Below are 19,567 nucleotides of genomic sequence, written 5' to 3'. Positions count from 1 at the left end.
GGCCAGCCCCAACGAGTAGGACCTTAACAGCGACTCAACCAAAGCTTAACCAAGGACTTAAAGAGGCGTCCCCAAAAGAGATCCAGAAAATTCACTCCCAAAAATAGCCCAAGAAAGTAAAGGCCTTCATTGCACAGCAAGCAACAAAGGTTGAGATGACAAAGGCCCCTTATGAAAGCAGTTGGGATCTCTTATGACAAACTTCCCTGAGAGCTTATACAGCCAGACAAAGAGTGTGTCCCAGAAGCCCAGTCCACTCGACTGGCTGCCAAGATGCATGCCAGTACATGCATCCTCCGATGGCGGAGACCAGAAAGGTCACAAAACTAAGCTCTCAAGACATAGAAGAAGACAAAAGGCCCAGACAACAGGCTTCTAGAGATGCCTGTATCTTATGACAAACAGAAAGACAGAGACAAGGAAAAGTCTATCTCTGGGAGGAAAAGGATCTACAACCAGTGAGTACTCAAATCCTAGAGTCTCTGAATACAAAAAGCTAGCCTCACCTACATTTTCTCCTGCTAATCTAAATTTAAAAGAGCAAGAAGAACTCACCACTCTTGCTTCCATTGGACTCTGCTGGCAGAGATCTGGGAGACTGATGTGGTAAGAACTGTCACCTCTTGCCGGCTCTCATCAGGGGTCCAGGATCTCTTGGCCGCAGCAGTCCAGGAGCAAGCAGTGTCCAGCCAGTGAAATTTTATCCTGCCGACTGCACCAAACTGTAGGGGACGAAGACATTTCCTCTTCCCAAATGTGGGTTCGTCTGGCCGGAGAACGAATTAAATTCACATGAGACAGAATAGCAAGAGAAAATTAAACAAAGCTTTATGAGGAACCATGGCCCAGGGCCTTTCTTCCCAAAGGAAGAAAGGGCACCGAAGAAGTGAGGTGCACAGAGTGGTTATATACCCCCAAACAGGGTGTTTCACATGTGATTGAAATGTCCCTTTTACAATAGTCACGAGATTGCCCTCTCTGCAGAGCTTGATGGACACAGCAGGTAGTGGTCTGCTATCTCGGAGGGAGTAGCAGGAGGTAAGTCTATTGTCTTGAGCTGGGTGGTCACAGGTGAGCGCAGCAGTCAGTTCCCAGCTTAAGGAAAGATGCTTAATCCTTAAAGAAATGCCAACATTGGGATGGGGAGGGAAGTCAGTTGCAGGAGGTTACCAGACAAGCACAATAAAATGCAGATTTAAGTCCTTGCCTTTGGTATTGATTAAGAGTTTCTAGAGAGAAGGTCATCTCCTTTCTTCCTGGTACAGAGAGGGAGGCACCTTTTACAGATAGAGATTTACCTTACAAATATTTTGTAAATGTGTGCTAACAAAGGGCAAGTTCCATTCCTCAGAGCCTCCTTCCCTGTCCCAGTTTATCAAAAGCAATCAGCCTCAAATCATCCTGGTGCCAAAGAGACATATCTTGGGGTGGCCATTTCCAGGTCCCCTACATTATGAATAATTCAGGTAGCACAAGAATACAGTCAAGATAAGCTGTAATCCCATCATTCAACTAAAACCACTGTTAAACTTGGTGTATAGACTTCTTGAATGTTGGGCTGTCTTTGTCTGTTGTTATTGAGTATTTTATCTAATTAGACCACTTGTTCAGATTCTGTGCTGATTAAGCAATTTTATGATTATAATTTGGCAATAGGAAAAGAATATGCTCTTCCTGTGGAAACAAGTATTCTGGTTACATTGATGGGTATGTTTCTTGTAGTAAATTAAGAAATTGGCACGTTATAGATTATTTATCTCTCATTATATGTCAGGTATTGTTACCAAACCTGAAGAGAGTTTGCTCACCCGTTGCGCAGCAAGCCAATCTCTGACAATGGGTGTGGTGGAAGAAAGTACGAATTTTATTTTTGCACAGCGCTGAGCAAGGAGAGAGGGCAGCTAATGCTCAAATCCCAAACTCCCCGAAAAGCTAAAAGGAAGGGTTTTTATTTGGGGTTTTAGGTAGGGGAGGGGGAGCATATGGCCTTACTGGTCAGAGCTTTCCCACCAGCCTGTCTTCGGCCTTGAGACTACTTGCAGAGAGGAGGAAGCCTGTGACCTTGCTGGTCAGCAGCTTTCCCACCAGCCCGTATCTCTTTGCGGGAGGAGGTAGTCCAGGTGCTTGTCCTTGACGGTGTCTATCTCCATGGAGGATAGCAGATTCTGGAGCCAGGAAGCCAGAGAGTAAGCAAGGAATGAGTGTTTTGGTTTTAACCCCATATATGCTGTGTTTAATGTGGGGAAACTGATATCAGGGTCGGTATCAGTATGATGAATGCCCTTGTAATTTATCTTTGCACAGTTGACTCATCATTTCCTTACCCACCATATGTTTTAGTTACAGAAGCTGCAGTGAATTCTGTCAGGGCCCTGAAGCATGGTTTGTTCCCATGAAAAAGAGCTTATTGAAGATTGATGTCCACATGTTCCTGGCAGCAGGCTTGAGCCCTAAGTATGCATTTGGAAGTATTAGAGAAGAGAATATAAAAGAGATAATAAAATCAATAGTTGTAGCTTGTTAGGAGAAACGCCCTCATTTTCTAATTGTACCTAGAGAATTACTTTAGTCAGTTTAGAGATAGCAGCGTGTATGTGCTTTGTCTTGCTCCCGAGTCATGGTTGCTGGAAATTAGCTACAGTGGGCCACCAAAGGATTTTTACAGTCCTTGAAGTCATTCAAGTAGAGAGAACTGCATGAAGTATTTGTAATTGAAAAGTATGACTACCTGCTTTTAGTAGCCCAGAACTTGGTAATAATGTCATTAACTGAAAGCAAGGATATGATATATTTTAACTGAGCAAAACAGCTTAATATCTAAAAAGAATTTCTGTATCACTAAAGAAGAAAAATACCTTGCTAGGAACAAGTTTAGGAAAGAAATACTCTTTTTTTTTTTTTTTTTTTTGGAGAAAGATACCCTCTCCAGAAAAAAAAATGACTTGTCTAGCTAGGGAAATGCATTGTTTTGCTTAGAAACCAGCTTGACATTTTGTTTGAAGTCGGAAGTAGTTACTAAGCTGTGAGTTTATGTTCTGTAGATGTAACCTCATTTATTGACAGTTCTAATCCAGTGATTAAAAAAAAAGTGTGACGGTGAGGAGAATTAGAACCAAAATCATCTAATTGTTATAATGTCAATATGTGTTATATTTCATTGTGGTTGTAGAAATGCATTTTGAAACTTGGAGGAAAATAAAGGTTGCCTATATGATCTGACATCATAATATCAAAAAATAGATGATGTGTTGGGAGTTCTTAGAATATAGGACTCAGCGTATAATTGGACTCACAGCTGAGATTTATCATAGCAATGTAGTAAAGGTACACTGCCTTTCTAAAATTAGCATAAGGGGAAAAGATACAGGTGGAATCTGGAAAAATCCCTTTGCAGGCTTCCTTATGCTCTCTCCCTCCCATGAGCGGTCACACTGAGTGCATCCTCCAGCAATAAAAATGCCGCAACATGTGTGCAATGTTTCTGCCAGGGAAGCCTGTTAGAGACTCAACAGCCAAGGTTTTTATTGTGGGCTGGTCACGTAAGCACCTTCTGCTTAGCACGTACCAAAATTCCAGACTTCCAGAAGGAAAGTAGGTGTTCAGCATGGTCCACGTTGTTTGTACATCCAAGCCAGGCACAGTGAGCCACTCTTATCACTTAGGGAAAGTTTTCTATCAGTGTAGGGAACTCTTTATGAATAAAGTTCCCAGATGCCAGCCATAGGCCAACCTTGCAAGCAGACCTTTGTGAGGATAGTCTCAGGCCTGCCATGTTAACTCTTTTCTGTGCATGTGGGTTGAATGTATAATAATAGATCAAAATTAGAGCATTCTATAATTGATCACATTCAGACTCTGCCTAAGGGAGGAAGTGGGCTACTTTGATAAGAGTAACCTTAAATGTATGATTTCTTTTGGGGGCATGTAAAAAACTTTGGGGAGCCTTTTAGGTTATGTCAAAGAGTGACAGCTTATTTCTAAGGTATTTTTTTAAATCTTGGATATATTAACTAATTTTTTCTTTTGCTTCCTTTTCTCTCCTCATAGTGTTGCAAATAGTTAACTGAGAGAAGTGTGTTAATATTAAAATTTGGGTGGCATTCCTTCCCTACACATTAACTTAGAAATTGACATTAAACCATTCTTTAAGAAAGAAGTCCAAGCGAATGTTAAATTTTTATTTTTTTGAGGAAGACTGGCTCTGAGCTAACATGCGTGCCCGTCTTTCTCTACTTTATATATGGGACACCTAACTCAGCATGGCTTGCCAAGCGGTGCCATGTCTGCACCTGGGATCTGAACTGGCGGACCCCGGGCCGCCGAAGCGGGACGTGCACACTTAACTGCTGTGCCACTGGGCCAGCCCCCGAATATTAAATTTTTGTTCTATGGTTTTGCTTGAATTTAACTAGAAAACTGAAAGTTAGTTTAAAATAACAGACCTCTCCATTTGATAAGATTTAAAGATTTTATTTTTTTTCCTTTTTCTCCCCAAAGCCCCCCGGTACATAGTTGTATATCCTTAGTTGTGGGTCCTTCTAGTTGTGGCATGTGGGATGCTGCCTCAGCATGGCCTAGATGAGCGGTGCCCTGTCGGCGCCCAGGATTTGAATCAGCGAAACCCTGGCCCGCCGCAGTGGAGCCCACAAACTTAACCACTCTGCCACGGTGCTGGCCCCTCCATTTGACAAGATTTAAAAACGGATTGATTGTGCTATCTGGGCATAATTTGATTCAGGTGATACTTTTTTTTTCCCCCCTTATGTGAAATTGAAGGAATTGCTGTACCTCTTTGATGCATTTGCCTGGTAAAGTTAAAAATATCAAAGTCTGTACACCAAAGTGTTCACATTGAGTATCTTTTGAGAAAGGTTTGCATAAGTAATTGTTATTTCTTCTGGGATGTTTTGGTTTCTTTTATTATTTTTTTTTCATAATGAAAATACACTATGTTGGAGAAAAGCTAATAATTTAGTTAGTTGGTAGGTTAACAATGAGAGATTGATACTTTTCTGACACCAGTTCTCTGATGTCACCTGGCTGTCCTGCAATTCTGTTGAGTTCTGATGCTGATCACCTCGAGTTAATGCTAGATCCCACAAGTTACGGGCAAAGTCTTCCTGAAGACTGCCTTCCCTTCAGCAAGTCTTAGGACCACCCATACTTCTGACTGACTGGCTAAATTCAGGGATTCCCATGACTATCTCAGGTTTGTTAATTTGCTAGAACTAGTTCCAGAACTTCCCGAAAGCGCTGTATTGACAGTTACAGTTTTATTGTAAAGGGTACAACTCAGGAACAGCCAACTGAAGGAGATGCATAGGACAAGCTCTGGGAGGATCCTGAAAAAGGAGCTTCCATGCTGTCTCCCCTTAGACTCAGGACACATTACTCTACTGGCACATCAAAGTGTTCACCACCCAGGAAGCTCCTCAGGCTCTGGGTGTCCAGAGTTTTATTGGGGTCTTATTATGTCACTGGCCACTTGTTTAAGTTCAGTCTACAGCCCCTCTCCTCTCCCTGGAGGTCTAGGGGCTGGGAATGAAAGTTCCAACCTTCTAATCATATGCTTGGTCTTTCTGGTATGGCCATCCCCTGTTTCTGGTAAGTACCTGAGAGCCCACCTTGAGTCATCTTGTTAGCATAAAGTCAGGTGTGGTCAAAAGGGGCTTCTTATGAATAACAAAAGAACACTCCCTTCACTCAGGCTTTTTGGAGCTCTGTGCTCCAACAGGGGATAAAGACCAGGTTTATTATATTATACATTTTAATATTTTGCCTCTGGTTTTGTAAGGTTCTTGTTATGAGGAGCGCAAATGATAGATCCAATGAGGAGGTGGTAATTTGCAAGGCTACAAGAGATGAGGAGCAGTAAGGGACATAGGGATTTTATTGGAAACCCACCAAAGGAACTGATGAGTGGGGTTCTAGGTACTTCTGCTGTAACCATCTTTGCTGCAGACATCTTTGCCACGAGCATTTTCACCATATAACTAATTGGCTGTGAGGCAATTTTGCCGTAGAAGATGAAATAACTGGTTGACAGTTTGGTTTCAACTAGAAAATATGGTGATAAAACTTACTGGAGGTGTGAAATAAGAGAGTGTAAGGCCAGATTGCATATTGTACTGGAAAATGATAACATAGCAGTTTGCAGATCTTTCAGTGGGCACTGTCATCCCCACCTATCAAAACCAAAAGGCAAATATGAAAGAGGTGGCTTGTCATTCACAGCAGTCTTCAAAAGCATTAATTATCAATTCTTTAGCTTAAAATTTAGATACAACGGCTTGTTCTCTAATACTGTCTTTACCAAATTGATCACGTAATATTAGAAGTTGGAGGCAAAAGAATCAAGCTCCTCCTCCTATCCCCCTCCCGCCAAAAATGATTACATGATTCTTGATGAGTATTTTTCTTGAAAATGGTAAAAAGTTTTTGCTATTTGATAGTGGAGAACATTGATGCAGGGTCAGTGAGCCGAGGAGTGAAAAGAAAGATTTCTTGGACTCAAGATCTGGCGGTAGTGCTCTTATTTAGAGAATAGTGTGGAATAGCATGGGGGCAGGACCCATGGGCAGTCAGAGCTGCTGATGCAAAAATGAGCTGAGGGTAGGGCTAATTTTAAGGCATAGGTATGTGAGTTATCTCTTTACAAGACAAAGGAAAGAATATGAAAAAAAAGTTAAAATGTTCAGGTGGGGTCTGGCTATTGGGTGATCCCATAACTTTTAGATAAGAATCAAATCGGATTAAGTAAAGGCCAGAAGCCACCACTCTAAATCAGTTACATGAGGTTGCCAGACAGTAACCAACTTAAGTTCTTGCCTTCTCCATTAAGAGTTTCCAGAGATAAGGCCATCCTGCCTTCCTTTACAAATGCAAATGTCTCTCATCAAAGGGCAAGCAAATTCCAGTCCTGGGAGTCTGCTTCTCATCTGCACTTTTAAAATTAACCAGCCTAAAATAATCCTCATCAAACATGATGTGGACAGAATTCTGGTATTTGGCACAAAATCTGGCTTAGATGATTTAGTGAAATATAAGGAGTGGGCATGTGATGGAACATTTAAATGTAGTCCAGATATGTACTACATGCTTCATTGTGTCCTTTTTAATGTCTTTCTTTTATTTTCTGTTATTTTTCTTTTTAAGGCAAAATTGCCTTACGTCCAATTAGTTATGCAGTGAGAATGTTTGCAGCAAAGATGTCTGCAGCAAAGATGCTTAATGAGAAAATACTGGACGTGGGTGAGTGACTATGCCTCTGGGATGGAAACTAGAAAGCCATCAGGAATTGGAGACATCTGGAGAAACACTGTTTCTTTTATTGGCCTTGTTTGCTCTGCATTTCTGCTCTATCATCACTTTGCCTCTGATTGTTTTCCTCTTTCCTCCTTTTGACTTTCTGTGTCCTTCTCTACCCTAGAGCTTCTGCTTCCTCATAGTTTCTGCTTCCTCATGAATTCTTAGAGATCCAGTTCTAGTTCTTACTTGGTTATGCATATTTAAAACTTGAGTGCTTATGAAGTGTCAGCCTGTCATCCTTACTGGCTCTTTCTCAGGCTAGTCAGGTGGCAGTTGGAAATTGAGAGTAGTAGTCTTAGGCTCAGAAGCCTAAAGGGAAGACAGGCTTATTACAATGGAAAGCGCTTCTAGAACAAGATTAAAATATTTCTGAGTGCTTAAAATGTTAAGGATATCAGTCCTTTTCCTAATACCAAAAGCAAAATTCTTAATATAAAAGATTGATAAATGTCATGACATAAAATTTGAGTTTAATGTATTTAAATAAATGTTTAACTTTGGATTTACTTTTAGAAAGAAATTCTAAATCCTGAGATCAAATCAAAATATTTGCTTATGTATTTTTTCTTATTCTTCCAGTCTTTTAATCCGTAATGTTTTTTTAAGTGAAAAGGATTTACTTTTTTCTCTCAATTGTTTAATTATTCCATTTCTTAATTAATCAATCATTTGCCCACTGATTTGTAAATGCACCTTTATCTGTGTCTTCAAATATAGAAGCCATAAAATAAGATTCATAAATGCAGTTTCATAAATAAAATATTTCATGTCAAAAAGCACTGTAAATCCAAAGAAAAAGAAGTCAAAACAAAAATGAGAAATTTGGAAAAAATATTTGCAACACATATTAGTAAGTGCTAATCTCCATTAATATATAAAAAGCTTCTAAATGAAATCAAGATTGTAGTTTAAAATGAGCAATGGGCATGAACAGACACTTCACAGAAAAACAAATGACACTTAAACCTATGAAAGAATTTATGAGTTCAAGCTCATTTATAAGAGAAATGAAAAATAAAACTATAGGAAGTTAATAGTTGGCAACTTTGTTGGAAAGACTATGCAAAAACTGGCATTTACAGAATGTTTGTTAGAGTGGAAAATAGTATACTTATGGAGGACACTTTGGAGATATTTATCAGAATTATAGTTGCCTTTATTCTTTGATCTAGTGATCCCTCTTCTAGAAATATGTGAAACAAATTGCATATGTCACGTTGCAGAGTGTTTTATAATAGCAAAAGATTGGAAACAATCCAGGAGCCCATTAGTGTGGGACTGGACAAACTGGTACATTCACATAAGGGGATACTAGGTTGCTGTAAAAATGAACGAGGAAGCAGTCTCTGCGATGATACATTGTTAAGTGAAAAAGTGAAATATACATGTTCACATATGGTAAAAAAAGTAACACTGAGATTTATATAAAAATGATTATCTGTAGGTGCTAGGGGAATGGGGCAGGTGCATCCAGGGATGAGAGCAAGAATTTTCTATGTATAATTTCCTTTTGGAGGGGTAGCAGAATTGATATGTTTGGAAGGTTCCAGTGACAAGATAGACCTTTAATTTTTTTTTTTAAGATTGGCAACTGAGCTAACAACTGTTGCCAATCTTTTTGTTTTTTTCATCGCTTTTTCTCCCCAAATCCCCCCAGTACATAGTTGTATCTCCTAGTTGTGAGTGCCTCTGGTTGTGCTATGTGGGATGCTGCCTCAACATGGCCTGATGAGCAGTGCCGTGTCCGTGCCTGGAATCTGAACCAGCAAAACCCTGGGCCACCGAAGCAGAGCGTGCGAACTTAACCACGGGGCCGGTCCCTCATTTTTACTGTAATGTTTTGTATATTTCTAAGGTATATTGTGTTCACTTATCTGTTGATTTCTTTTACACACTGGTCTTTAAACTCTGTTGTAATATAAGTTTTTTTTTTTAAATAATCATAGCCATGCTCGCTCATTTATTCCTTTTGATTAGGTTTTTATTCAACTTATATAATTTAAATGCCTCCTGTGCCATGGACGCTGGACATATAGTTATGCATGCAGTAGTTTCTAGATTTTCTCAGGGAGATCAATAAGCTAGGAGAAGTACAATAGAGTTAAGTACAGGGTACATAGGATGGTTACCTAACAGTATAGGTGATATGAAGCCAAGATAGGAAGGGAGAAGAGGACTTTGCAACATTGGACCTCAAGGGAATTTTATCACCTGAGTTGTACACTAAGGCAGAACCCCACTTTGAGGCCAGGTACCTGGGCTTACATTGGGAGATCTTGTTTTCTGAACGACTGTTGGTATTGTGACAGTGCACTTACCACTATATATATATTACCACCAAATAATATAAATTCCAATTATTAGAGGTTCCAAGGGACCTAATTTTGTCCATTAGGTGTTCCTGCTAAAATTACTGTACTTTTAGGTCGCTAATCATGTCAGTCATAAATGCAGCCTTTTTCATGATGTCCCTAGATAAAATTTTGTCCATTTTTATTTTAGGTTGATCATCATCCATTCCTTTCTCTTGGAATCATGATAGGCAGCCTGGAGTAATTTCCAGATTATTTTCATTTTGTAGAAACTTAAAAATCTGTTGAAGTAATATAAAGTGTCTGACTTAAATTCTGCTTCGGGGTTCGTTTTTCTCAGAATGGTCCCTCTGACATTAAACCAAATATAGTGAAGTCAAGGGGTCAGTATATCTTGTAGTAATTTTAGTGACTGATCTATAATTGGTAATTTGATACTTTTGGATCGATTATTTTCTAGTTCAGACTACACAATATGTCTGTTAGTCCCTGGGATCATACAATCAGTGTATCATATTATATAAGCATTGCACCCTGGGTCTGAAATTACATTGCTGTAATGTAATGTAGGATATAGACATAGCCACTTTGAACAGATTATGTGTACCTCTTAAAACCAATGAATTTCTACCAGACTCGTGGAGGTTTAGAATTTGTAGGAGTCCACTAAGCATTAACACTTTTGGGACTCAGCTTATGTTGGAATAATGTAAAGTGGCCTGCCGTCTTGCGTTAGTATATTTTCCTATAACCCTGATTGATTGGCAGCCTAGTGGCAATTTGGTTGCTGATGATGATATGTAAGCTCCTTGCTGGTATGTACAAGGATTTGTGTCTTTGTAGACAAAGGATTTTTGTCCTTTTAGAATGTTGTGCTTCCAAATCTTAGAACTGCCTGGCACATAGTAGATGCTCATTAAACGTTGAATAAACATTGGTATGAATGTAATACCAATATGTATATGATACATATGTATCATCCCCTAAATGCAAACAGTGTATTTCACATTCATTTATATATTTTTTTATTGAGGTTATGATAGTTTACAACATTGTGAAATTTCAGTTGTACATATTATTTGCCAGTCACCTTATAGGTGTGCCCTTTCACCCTTTGTGCCCACCCCCCACTCCCCTTCCCCCTGGTAACCACTAAATAGTTCTCTTTGTCCATGTGTTTGTTTATATTCCACATATGACTGAAATCATATCTGGCTTTCTCTATCTGGCTTATTTCAGTTAACATCATACCCTCAAGGTCCATCCATGTTGTTGTGAATGGGACGGTTTTGTCATTTTTTATGGCTGAGTAGTATTCCATGGTATCACACCGTATCTTCTTTATCCAGTCAGTTGATGAGCACTTAGGTTGCTTCCGTGTCTTGACTATTGTGAATAATGCTGCACTGAACATAGGGATGCATAAGTCTCTTTGAATTGCTGATTTCAAGTTCTTTGGGTAGATAGCCAGTAGTGGGATGGCTGGGTCATATGGTATTTCTATTTTTAGTTTTTTGAGAAATCTCTATACTGTTTTCCACAGTGGCTGAACCAGTTTGGATTCCCACCAGCAGTGTATGAGGGTTCCCTTTTCTCCACAACCTCTCCAACATTTGTTATTTTTTGTCTTGGTGATTATAGCCATTCGAATGGGTGTAAGGTGATATCTTAGTGTAGTTTTGATTTGCACTTCCCTGATGATCAGTGATGTTGAGCAACATTCGTTTATATTTTTATGTATCTTGCACAGTTGTTTTTGGGTACTTGCACTAGTAATTCTTTATGATTTATGAGTAAAGAGTTTGTACATTTAATAATTTGATTCATTAGGTTGCTAGATTGCCCTTTGAAAATGTTCCAGTTCTACTGTCGTTCACAGATTATAATAGTTTTCTCAAAAACAATAATATATGCAAATGGTAAATAGTACAAAATTCAATTTGTACTAAAGTTGATCTAGGTGAAGTTTTCTTCCCACCCCTAATTTCTTAGTCCTCAGGCTTCCTTCTTCCCAGATACAAGTACTATTACTAATTTCATGTGTAACCTTTCAGAGATAGTCTCTGCATGTATAAGTCAATAGTCTTGTTATAAAGTCAGCATATTGTAGAAACAATAGACTAACTGAAAAATAAATTTGTAGACCAATCTCTGATAGTGATATATAAGCAAATAGCCTGAATATAAACTTGGTGAGAAGAATCTAGGAGCAAATTCATGATTAGTAGACAAGCAAGAGGTGTTCATGCCAACCTTGCAAGGATGGTTCAGTTTTAGGGAATCTGTGAATATAATTCACCACATTTTAGGCCCAAAAAAAAAACCACATCGCATCCTCATGAGCGACTCTGCAAGTCATACTTCTTTATAGCACTTTTATAATTCAATTAAAATCATTGATCCATTTGGATCTTATTTTGATGTCATAGTCATATAATGATCTCACATTTGATTTTAAAGGGCTAGCCAGTTGTCTAGTACTATTTCTTGAAAATCCATCTTTTGCTCCCTCATTTAAAATTACATCTGTCAAATATTAAATTCTCATAATTTATTTGAGTCTGCTTCTGGACTCACTGGTTTGTGTCATTAACTGTCTTTTCCTGTGACAGTATGGAATTATTTTGATTGTGTGAATATTATAAATGTTACTGTTTGCTATGCCCACTTGCTGCCTGTCCACATTTAGATTCATTTATGTGATGCCATTTTGTATACTCTACGTTTCTTGGTTCTGCATAATATTTGCATCAGTGACTATTCATTATGGCTCTTGACTACTCTGCTTTAACAATTTACTAGAGTAGTCTCCATATTGAATTTTTTCATTATTGTATTTTATGTCAATTTTACCCATAGTTTTGATTTTGCCAGCTGCTGTTATATTTTTTTCTGCCAAGTGTCCCATAATGATGTCACATGATATATACGTATATGGTCTTTATAACAGAAAAATATACATCTTAAAATTAATAATGCAGGGTGATTTTAAACAGAGTGCATGTAACATAGAAGAGCTATATCAGGAACAGTACTAGGTAATGTTTCATGATCTATGCTTTTTTGCATGCCTGTTGCTGCACATTACCTGTGTTCTTGGTTGAGCAATAAGTAACTTATATGGGATATTTCATGACAGTCATATTCATAGAGAATCCTCTGCCTTTGCCATATGTCTTTGCATGGCTCAAATAGTAGGGCCCTTTGTCATATATAAGTCATTCAATTTTATGTTCTAAAAATCATCAGTTTTAGCGTTGAACACATGACTCTGGACTATATTCATCAGAATACTTGGCACTTAGTTTGAAATAAAAATTCATGGATACTATAATTTATTTCACAGTTTACTTATTAATAAGGCTTTTGGTTGTCCCTTTCAAAAATAATGGTGCAGTGAAAACTTGATCCATGTGTTGTTGTATGAGTATTTCTATATGGTATCCTTGCAAAGTTGGTAAAAAATATGAAGTTTTTATTTATTAGCATTCTTCCCAAATTTCCCATCCAAAAATGTTTTAATGTATACCACAGTGTTATCATTTAACCATTTTATGGTTGCTTAAGTACTTTTCCTCGAAATATACAAGATTCTGGACTGTTTAACCTGTATTTTAGCCCTATATCACAAAACACGTTTTCCAAAATTTTCCTTGCATACCAGGCATTTCACAAGGATATTATAAGCTTGATTCAATTTGCTTTATTGAATTTGTAATAAATCTAATTTTCAGCACATAGAAACATCTAAATGTGTGGTAACCTATTTTTAGAGTAAAGTTTTTTGGGGGTGTATGCCATTCTGTTCATTAATTTTTTTAAGTAAACTTTGTTTTTAGTACAGTTTTAGATTTACATAAAATTTACAGAGTTCTCATATACCCCACACTCAGGTTCCCCTATTAACATCTTATATTACTACATTTGTAGTAATACATTGTACTTATATAATTATAAAAATATAATTGTACTTAGATTAGTACATTTGTCACATTCTCCCTCTCCCCAGGCCCTGGTAACGTCTAATCTACTTTCAGTCTCTTCTCTGTGAATTTGCCTATTCTAGGTACCTCATGTAATTGGAGCAATACACTATTTGTCCTTTTGTGTATGGCTTGTTGTGCTTAGCATTATCTTCAAGGTTCATCAGTGTTGTTGCATGTGCCAGAACTGCATTTTATTTTTTTTTGTGACCAAATGATGTTCCATTGTATGTATATGCCACATTTTGTTTATATACCACATATATTTGTTTATATACCACATTTTGTTTATCCGCTATCTAATAGATAGCACTGATCTAGAACATGCATGTAATGTTTTTGGTTAATTGTTTCCTCTTTTATTAAGCTAATTGAGTTGGTCAGAGTAAACTGTACTATAGAGAATTATTTACCTCTTGCAATAAAAATCTTTAAATTGGCTCTGGAGTATTAAGATAAAACTTTGGTCACTGGAATTATGAGGCATCCATATTAATAGCATAAAGCTACCCAAAAATTAACAAAAATGTTTTCTTATTCTAGATGCAATACCTTTGGCATCACTCTCTATTCTCCTAGGTTAAAATTAAACAATAACACTAATTGGGTATATAGTTCTCTGTGATTTAAAAAATACTCTTTTAGCTATTGTTTTTAATGTAGGTCATAGGATGTTGTGTAGAATTATTATCCGCTTCCTGAACATCTGTTCTTTTTCATTTTTTCCTTCCTATTCCCTTCGTATTTTCTGAGGGCCTTTAGTCAGTTTCTCTAGGGAGGAATAAGTTCAAATTGATACCTATCACTCAAAGAATTGTTTTCTTCCCCCATTATACAATGTATAAAAACATTATAAAAGGCATAGGTATTCATTGTAAAAAATTTGAAATAAAGTATAGCACAGTTAAAAAAAGAACAAACCACTCAGATTTTGGGTACATTTCTTTCTAGTATGTGTATGTATATTGGTAATATTTTTAGATGGCTCTTAAGTTAACAGGAACATTTTCCTATCATTAAATATGAATGCATACAAATCTCTCATTTGGACCATGATTATTTTGTATAACATTTACCTCTTTTTTAAACATTAGGATTATTTTAAGTTTTAAAAAATAAAATTAGAACATAAAATTAGATATACTTATGGAAATATCTTTGTAGGTATATCTCCCTGATGATTTATTATAAACTTGTTAGAGACCCAATTATTGTTTTTTGTCTGTTTTGCATCTCTTGATTAATTGATGATCAAAGTCAAGTGTAAAGTAATTAGACCCACATTTAAGATGCAGGTATTGTTTATATATCCCTATACCTCTTCACACTTAGTTCATTCTCACGTCTGACAAACATGATCTTCCTGTGCCCAGCTGTTACTCACCATTCTTAGCCTTCCTCTTTCAGCCCTATGTTATGAAATGGCTCTGTTACTTTCTCTGTCACCAAATGATATACTTTCAACGGTTGCAAGATTATTTTACCCGTTAAATCTGTTTTCCCAGCACTTTTCTACCAAATACAACTATTCCTCCTCATTTAAATACCTCTTAATCATCCCTTACCTGTTTGTTCTATTGCAGACAGCAGTCTGTTTTATACAATATTCCTTTTTTTATAACTTTTGATAACAATAGTTCACATTAACTGAGCATATAGTAAGTGTTACACACTGTTCTGCGTGAGCATTAACTCAGTTTTAGTGCTCAGGAAGTAAATTCTAATATTATCCCCTATTTTTTTTAGATGGGGTATTTGAGGTCAGTTACACTCAGTACCATTGCCCCCAAATGTCACAGAGTGAGTCAAGCAATTCAGCCCCAGGGTCTCTGCTCTGTAGGCTCTAATTATCTTTATAAATGATGCTGTAGTTGGAGGTATAAATGAGGTCCTTTTCAATGTCCAGTGGTGACTGTGTTCCTAGGAAGATCAGGAACTTTTTAAGAATTGCTTTTTTTAAAAAAAATTTGAATGCTGGACCAGCAAAGTAGAAACAGTCAGAAGACTTTATAGGATAGGTGTGTCAGGATGAATGGGGATGCCTTTCCAGTAGAACACCTGGATGGGACCCTCGTCTTCATGGTTTTCAAACATGGCAGACACAACGAGCTGTACAGAAATGACTTTTAATAAAGGCCATTTCCTCCCAAGGTTGTTTCGTTTTAGAGATCGCTAAACGTAGAATTGTTTTAATCGCTTATACTTGATATAATAATCTCACCAACTCTGATGTTAGTATTGTTTTTATTTTGTTTCAAAGACAGGTTATCAAACCAATAGAAGTTCAGAACTCACCCAAGAACGGCCAGCCAATAAATTGTAGACTCCCTTATTGAACCCATCTGTTATGATGCACGAGCCTAAGCTCTTAATTGCCTCAGGATACTATAGTGTCATCTTTGGACTTTCCTAATTACCCTTCACCTCACTGGTATTTCCTCTTGTGATGTCTCCATCCTAACAACCTTGTTATACACATGTTTTTGCAACTTAACCACACTCCGTGGAAGAAGCCCTTTAGAATGAGACTTGTTCCAAAGTACTGCATTGGCTTCCCAAGTAGAGAACTGCCTTTTGGTACCTTTCTCTGGCTTCCGGGGCAGAGAGATTCCTGGGAGCCAACCTGCCACCAAGTCAACTCTTGCCACAGATGTTTCTTTCCAGGTTCAGCTTTGGAAATTAAGGCCCTGCTGCCTTCAGGTCTTCAGCCTCTGTTTGACTTCCAATCTCATCCACTGATGATTGTAGAGTTAAGTCAGGTGGGGAATCATTCCATCACATAGGCCGTAATGTTGCTGGGAAGAGGACTGTCTCTGTAAGAGGGGAAAAATTGTATTCATATAAACTATAGAATAAGTTCTAAACTGTAATGCATTGTCCAATTGGTTGATTTTAAAGAAAACTCATTAATAACATAGCTTTACTGTGCCACGACTGACTGTCTTATATCTGTGTTCCTATTAATTATTATCTACCATGAGCCTTACAGATATTCTCTTCCCTGCATCCTCTAATGAGTTAATTATAATTGGTGTTAATGTCATCTACATTGTGCAGATAATCAAAGTGTGAATTGGGAAGAAAATAATTTTAACAAAATCAGAATGCTTTTAAGTTGCAGTTTAAATTTGAAGGCTCAATTCATGGCATTTTACATTCCAAGGAAAGCTTTGCATTGTTTAGGATTCATTTAACTCATACATGTCAAAGGAAGAAAAGCATGGCTGACCTTCACACATACGAAAATTTTCCAATACTTGCCTGGCAGCAGATGACCCGTAATCACTTATATATTTCTCTGGGGCATATGTGTGGTTCCTCAGCAGTTAAGCATTCGATTCAACTGAAGTGCAGTTAGCCTCCCCTAACAGGACAGTTTTTTTCTAAATATATGTATTTTTTTAATAGGAAAGAAAATGGCTGTGCACAGAGGGAGAACTGAGCAGCATCTGTTCTTCAGAGCTACTCCTGCAGCAGTGGTTGGGGCTGTTAGCGCTCGCTGCCCTGACAGAGACCTGCTTTGACAGGGTCGGAGGGAGTGGGCTTTGGGTGTCCCACCTGCATCTCCAGTGTTGACTGCAACCTTTTTGAAAATCAGGCTTTGCTCCTTTTCTAGGGACTCCTTTGGAATTGGGAAGCATTTTTTTGCTGTTTATTGGCTCTCCGCCTTGACTTGGTCTTGAAGTTTCTGAATTTCTAGCTCCTTAAGTTTTTTCAGGTTTAAGTTAAATGCACTTAATTCATGTATGCGCGAGTCACTTCAGTTGTAGTGTGCATAAGTCCTTATACCTGGCACAATACTGAATCCAGTTTCTTACCTGGCAACGTGGCCCTATGAGAATAGCATCCCTCTATCAGGGCTGAAACAACAAAGCACAGTGACCAATAGGCCCAGATTGCTGGACCTCAGATTCAGAAGCAGCTAACATTTATTGGAGAGTTACTGTGTGTCACGCCCTGTTCATATGTTAAAGCAGTTAGTGCTGACAGTAACCCTTTCCTTTAGGTGCTGTGAGTATTATTGTCCACATTTTACAGGTGGGAAGATTGAAGCAGCTTAGACAGTCTACGTGACTTGTCAAAAGTCACACAGCAAGTCATTTGCAGAGCAGGGATTTGTACCCAGGTGATCGTACTGCAGGGTCCACACTCTTAGCCCCTTCCTTACATGTAAGGCCCCTTATATATTCCTGTTTTATTCTCCTTTGCCTGACACATGCAGTTATTATCCCATCTTGCCCCCTTTCATCTATCTACTTTGAGTCTAATACTCTTTTTGTTTTTATTTGTTTTAAATAATCTTCCTTCTCACCTCCTCCTTCTCAAATCCTTCATATTTAGAGTTTAACCACCTGCCTAGAAAAGCTGGTAGACTTATACAATAAAGAAATCCTCATAAAATTCTCAGCAAATTGATGGGAGTGAGTGTGTGGGGTCATTTATCTTTGGAATGAATATAAGTGTGTTGGGAGTGGGGACCATGGTTTCCTGGGATCTTGGGAGTGTCAGTGACTGAGCTATAGTTTGTAGATGGCTCAAGGTGCTTCTTGTGCTGGCTTTTTGGGGTCCATGTCTGGAATTAGACAACTGAGGAGTTTTATGGAGTCTTTTAAGAATGACATATGTCCCTTGGTGTCTATGTCCATCCTTTCACCTGTCTCATTTGAAGACTTCTTTTATCTCTTAACTGGTGGTTGAGTGTGGTGGGCTTACTTGTTGAAGGCTTCTGTTTTTAGACGCTGGCTTGTGTTCTGTGCCTTGCCTTCCTGCTTCTGCCTGTGAGGCTTTACCCCCAAGTGACTCAGCTGTAGTTTAATAGCAGCTTGGCTGTTAAGTAAGTGAATTGTTTACAACAGCAGGAATTTTTGAGCTGACCTACTGAGAAGGTGAGTAGAGTGATTTAGGGAGCCCTTTGTAGGTTTCCTCCATTTGTCTTTAGCCTCGCACCACATCTCCAGTAATCTGTCATTTCACAGTGCCTATGAATTAGGTTAATCTGTCCAGAAAGTCACCTTGTCTCACCCTGGCCCTGAGGAATGCCAAGTACCAGGAACTATAATCACTTACATTTACCCAGCCACTGGATGCCCAATGTCCCCTCACACCAAACCGGTTGTAAGTTAGCTTTTGGCGGAATCTGGGAGGTGCCTTACAGCTCCAAGGAGCAGGGTGGTAGGACAAGGGCTCATTTGGCATAATTAGACTTTCCCATATTCGATATCCTGCTGCAGCTTCAGAAGAACTGGTGCATCTCAGAAGATGGTTGAAATTGATCCAAGTCCTTTGAGGCCACTGCTACCACCAGAGCTGTTCTGGGTTAGACAGTACCCCTCCCTAGCCTGAAGGTAAGGAGTGTGTGGTTTGAGAGAAGGAATACAAGTCCATATTCTATAGAGTATTAGAATTGGATAGATAATTGCCTTAGGCCCCATCAGTTTTTACGTGTGAACACTGAGATCTGCAGTTGGATGTGGGGCAACTTGTCCAGCTTTCCTCGGGCTAGATTGAAATCCCAAGCAAACCACATGAGCCCTTCCAGTACTTTTGCTTTTGATAATTTAGGGGTTTTAGAGTCTTGGCTTCTCATGTATTAAAAAAACAAGAGGGAAATAGGGGGTAGGTGTGGGATTTTGGATAGCTGCTCAACATTTCCTGTCATACAGGTTGATGCTATTAGGAATTCTGTTTGAGAGTTACTGAGTAGGGAATGTGGGCCCTGAGGGCTTGGGACAAGAGGGAAAGGGATGGAGGATCCATTTGGAATCTGTTTCAAGGAAGAAAAGACTGCATAGTATTTCGAAGAAATCAAGCCTCAGTCCAAGAAGAAATGTCGTCTCAGCAGCCTTCTTCACATCACCCCATCTCCTGGGCAAGGCGCAGCCCCACCTGTGTCCCCTTAATGCTGCCTCTGATTCTGTGTATTTTGAGGGTCGGCGATTGTGTGTGCTCTGGATGAGTTCAAGC

At 38.5% G+C, this 19,567-nt stretch overlaps 1 non-coding gene across 50 annotated transcripts in view; it reads left to right on the top strand.

Annotated features, from left to right (window-relative positions):
* The window catches only part of LOC138921867 (uncharacterized), an 85,094-nt gene that overhangs the window by 32,540 nt on the left and 32,987 nt on the right, over window positions 1–19,567 (top strand). For 10 of the 50 annotated variants that reach the window (XR_011434782.1, XR_011434774.1, XR_011434772.1 and 7 more), the window contains exon 5: window positions 18,835–18,948. The exons of the other annotated variants lie outside the window; for them this stretch is intronic. This is a non-coding gene — a transcript (uncharacterized protein). The remainder of the gene's footprint in view (window positions 1–18,834; window positions 18,949–19,567) is intronic. 50 annotated transcript variants of the gene reach the window in all.

The sequence above is a fragment of the Equus caballus genome, chromosome X (assembly GCF_041296265.1).
Source record: "Equus caballus isolate H_3958 breed thoroughbred chromosome X, TB-T2T, whole genome shotgun sequence".
Classification (NCBI taxonomy): Eukaryota; Metazoa; Chordata; class Mammalia; order Perissodactyla; family Equidae; genus Equus; species Equus caballus.
The sequence above is the reverse complement of the archived record's forward strand: the minus strand, read 5'-3'. Positions and strand labels throughout refer to the sequence as shown.